Consider the following 5245-nt stretch of genomic DNA (forward strand, 5'->3'; position numbering starts at 1 on the left):
GCTCTTGCTCAGGCTGGTCTTGAACTCTCAAGCTCATGTGATCCACCTTCACCTCCCAGAGTGCTAGGATAATAGGTATGAGCCACTGTGCATGGCTTTGATTCCCTGTTCAGGGCTGGTGTACCCATCTCCCCACTGCTGAGAGTATGGGCTGCCAAGACTCACAGCTGTGTCCTTCACTGTGGTTAAACATTAGCTGCAGGGAACCGCCTTGCCTAAGGTGATGCCTCCTCTAGCCTGCAGGGTACCCCCTTGCCTCAGTTTGGAGCAACTCTGCAGGGCCATCCCAACTCCAGGGCTCCCCAAAGGATGGGCTGAGCTCTCAGCTCCAACTGCTTTGCTGGCAGCTTCTCCCTATGCCCCATCCTGCCTTCTTTATTTCCTTACAGGTGAAGTAGCTCCTGAGACCACTCTCCAATATCCTCCTGTACACAACTGTCCACCTCAGAGTCTATTTGGGACCCAATTTAAAACTGGAAGTTCAGATAAATAATTTAATGGCCTGATAAAGATGACTGTGCTTTAACAGGCATGGTGGGTGTCTATTGTATTTTTCCCTAGTAAGCTTTCTGTTTTCAAGAAATTATTCTTCTTTCTTTTAGAAACTGTCATTCCCTATGACTCCTGTCCGATTATTTAGTATAGAATCTCCTATAGTCTTGTGTGGTCTCACTTTTTATAACTCCCTCTTTTGGGCTTAACTAGTTGAAACTGGAATTTCTGCTTTTTGCAACTAAGCATTCTAACGCAGTTCACTAGGTTAAGGCGTTATTTTACAAATCAGAAAATTAATAGGCCTGGTTTATTAGATTAACCAACTGCAGCCCAGTAAAGGGAAGGTTTTAAGACAGGTTGAATAAATTTAAAAATACAGTACTTGTTATTTTTTTCTTAACATAAAATAAGAACTACTATACAATAAGTACATGCTTATTGTAGAAAATTTAGAAAGTAAGGGGGAAGCTAATAATCCCACTCCTAGAAATACTGTTTATTTTTATTTTTTGTATATCCTTCTGGTCTTTTATCTAGGATTATGTGTTAGATACATCTATTTTCTTTTATGACAATGGAATCATCCTCTTGGCAAACTGCTTTAAAGTGTTGTAATATTCTGGAACATATTTCATGCCGTTAGTACTTTTCTACCACATAGTTTTTAATAACTGTGTATAATCCCACCATATGGTTGGATCATCATTTATTGAATCAAATCTAAATTTAGGTTGATTTCAAATTATTGCTGCCACAATAATATAAGTCAAAACATTTATAGATTTTAAGACCTTTGATATAAATTACTAAACTGGTTTCTAAAATGATTGTATCACCTTACGCAGTCACCAAGAAGTGTATAAGAGTATGTTTTTCTGATATTGGGCTGTTTTCTTCAAAGAATTTTGCCAGTTTAATAGGTAAATTTCTTTAATTTACGTTCTTCAATTACCAGTAGATGAAATGTGTTTTCATACATCTATTATCTCTCGCTTGTTTCTCGTGGCATGTTAAAAATTTTCTACATCACATAACGCAGCTATTTTTTCCACTTCGTCATTTGCCTTTTAATTTTATTCATGGAGTGTTTTGATGTATGAAGTCAAATTTAATAATGGTTTCTTCTCTGTTTGAAAAGGCCTTCCCCAACTCTAGGGAAGGGAGCATTTCTGGCAGGTGGGGTCACCTCTGGGGGAGACAGGGGAGTAGACAGAGAAGGCAGCCGACTAAGCCTGTGGCTAACCCCGGGAGCCTGACAGGGGCCCTGGACTGTGTCTTCTACCGCTTCCTTTCACAGATGAAGGAGCAGTGGTCTGGGGAGAATCAGAAATAAGACTGAAATAGCAGATTATACATTCTCCTACTAACAGCAGTAGCCAGGGAGGGATATATTAATATTACATTTTTGTAAAAAACAATTATTTTAGTGTTGGTGAAAAGCTAAACGTTTCCTTTTGTGCTCCTTTTATATTCTTATGCTGGTCACAGCATTGAAATAAGGAATTAAAAATGCCTCTGAAAGCTGATTACATCTTCACATCTAGAATTGATGGTTCTAATTTCTTCTTATTGATTGTGTAGCATTTTATAAAAGCTATATGGATGTCATGGTGCTTACCCAAAGCAAACTCACCGCAGCAATCATCATCCATCTATAATTGTTAACAGTGTCCACAAATTAAACCAGAGGCACTTGCAACCGAAGAGGAAAAATAGACTGGATAGCATAGCTTGTTTTGTAGGTTCATGGATCAGAAACAAACAAGGAACAATGGAATACTCCAGAAGCAGGCCTTGCATCTATGTTAAATCTGGCAGTTCTACATACTATAACAAATAAAACGTGGGCCACTCAGTTAAATCTGAGTTACAGATAAACAATGAGTAATTTTTTAATGTAAGTCTGTCCTCTGCATTGTTTGGAACATAGTCATACTGTAACATTATTCATTGCTTATGTGAAATTCAAATTTAATGAAGCATCTTCTATTTAATCTGGCAACCCTAGCAAGAGGGACCATTTGTTATGCATGTTAAATACTAAACCCATTCATTACATGTGTTATATGAAGCTATTTCTTTATCACTCCAATTTTAGTAGTTGAACGAACAAGATACTTTCAGGGAAAAGCGGATAGATGTGGATAGATGTGGACAATAAGAAGTAGAAGCATCCTATTTGTTTTCTAGGCTGCAGTAATGAAGGACCACAAGCCAGGTGGTGCAAGAGAGCAGACATTTATTATGTCGCAATCTGGTAGCTAGACGTCTAAAATGAAGGTGCCAGCGGCATCGTGCTCTCTCTGAAACATTTTGGGCAATCCTTCTTTGCTTCTTCCTAGCTTCTCGTGGCTTCCAGATAATACTTCCTTGGTTTGCAGTGATGCCTTTAATCCCTGCCTCCATTGTCTCAAGGCAACCTCCCTGTGTGGCTCCGTCCTCACCTGGCATTATCCTTTTCTTATAAAGACACCAGTGGCACTGGGGTAGAGCCCATGTTAATGACCTCATTGTAACTTGATGATATCTGCCAAGACCCTATTTCTAAATAAGGGCACATTTACAAGTTACCGGAGTTTCAACATATATATTTTTGAGGGCACACAATTTAACCTATTAATAGATATAATTGCTTACTATCTTTGGTTATATATTAAAAATTGGAAAGCAACCTTTACTATAGTCATTTTATTATTTGCTGATTATACTCCATAAATCAATTTTCAACTGTCCTTGGTTGAGAAGCTTTTCATGTTTGAAATTCAAGATGCATTTTAAGCTTACATCTTTGGCCTGCAGCCCAAACTTGATGTTAGAAGAAGGTAGCTCTGGGGATCGCGGTATTAATCAGGCAGAAGTTTATATTTCCTTGAGCATGAGGTCAATTGTACTTTTCAAGGAAGATAATAGTACTTCCACCCCATGCTGCGTGATGATGCGGGACGGATCCTTCCCACCTCCTTCAGTGACCTCTACTACAGTCTGATGAAGGGAAGGGAAGGTATTATACAACTAGGATTTTATAAGACCAAGAACTTTTGCTCTAAAAACTTGTAAAGCATTTTTATGTTATAGTGCTTTGGGGGAATATTTAGACAACAAGGTCAGAGAGACTCCCTAGCTGTAGATGAGAAAAGAAGAGGCCCAAAGAACAGCAAAGGAGGCTGAGTAACACTTGGGCTTCCTGTGTCATGAGCACATGGTATCAAAATCAAAGGCTGGACCAAGTTGCTTTCTAATTCAGACTAAGTCAAGGAAAGGAGGGTGTTTAGATATATGTATTCTTGGAAAGATGATATAACAGCATTAAAGAAAAATTTGAAAAAGTTTGAAATTACTATAATCTCGTAAATCTTATACATATCTGCTCATCTCTGCATACTATCTTCAGCTCTTTTTGTAAAACAATGACTTACATCTTAAGGTTGATAGTTTTTCTATGATAGAATAAAGCATGTTTTTGTAACACAAACATGTTTCCTTTGAAAATAAAGGCCACCATATTTTAATAGACCTCTTCAAGTTGGGCCTGTCATGGAAAAACATCACAATAATAATGTTAAGAACTCGTTCAGGATGATATATAAGGTTGGTTTGTCATGACAGAGAACATTGGTTGGCCTTAGGGAAAGTTGCAAGCTGAGTTTTTATTTTTTTTTAAAAGACATTCATGAATTTCACTTCTATTAGCTCCTGCTTATTATTTTTTATTATTTGGGAGTATCAGGCTAAGTATTTTAAGTGCAAACTTACGTTTCAGGTTTGTGAATGTTTCATCCAAGTTGTTTAAATCTACATATAACAAATTATTTTACTTCCAATGATTTTTTTGTGTGCTAATTTTGAGTGGGAGAAACTGCTGTTTGAAATGGATTTATTGGATGTGTTATATTTTTTGCAGTATGCACTTAGCCAAAACCTATTAGTTGTCAGTGCAGAGCTTCTCGGAAACTTTCACTCTGTGATCAGGCTAATGCAGTTTCTTGGCAAATCCTGACCCAGTAGACCTTTAGGTGCCTGAGTATTGTCCAGGATAGAAGGAACTGGGAGTACGTGGATTAGCAAAGTGATGGGGAATCTCCTCCGGCTATATTTTGAATTTGACCCCTTGCTTGTCTCAAGGCTCCTGCTGTCCTCTTTTCTCTGCTTTGCTTTTGCTGGTGCCTCACAGCTGGCACTTTCTGCTGAAGCACTTACCTACCAACCTTGTCCTGTGCAGTATTAAATCCAAGCCAGGCCTCACTGCAGCAGGACATGGGCAGGACAAGTGGGGTCTCAGGCCCGTCTCTCTCTTCTCAGCACTAGTCATTTTCCTAAACTCGGGACGTGGGTGCTCCCGCCCAACTGTCTGACTCTCTCGTGTTGTCACAGGCTCAGCAGTCAATGCTCCAGTGACTCCGGGGCTCCCATTCTGCTCCCTGTGTAGTGAACTCTCCGAACTCTCCATTTCTGGGTGTGTCAGCTACCTGCTCTGGATGTCAGCTACCTGCTCTGGTGCCTCTTAATTTGTCTTGTTCTTGCCAAACCTTCTCCCAGGGGCCAGGACCCTGCTTCTGCTTCCAGGCTAGGTCATGGAGGCTCTGCTTTCTCCTGGACAAATTTAAAAATGGCACGCTTGAGTCTTTTGTGATGCTGGGATTTACAGCTGCTATTCTTTTTTTTTTTTGAGACAAAGCCTCAAGCTGTAGCCCTGGGTAGAGTGCTGTGGCATCACAGCTCACAGCAACCTCCAACTCCTGGGCTCAAGCGA

This window comes from Otolemur garnettii, unplaced genomic scaffold (genome assembly GCF_000181295.1).
Source record: "Otolemur garnettii isolate 467f Iridium unplaced genomic scaffold, OtoGar3 scaffold00039, whole genome shotgun sequence".
NCBI lineage: Eukaryota > Metazoa > Chordata > Mammalia > Primates > Galagidae > Otolemur > Otolemur garnettii.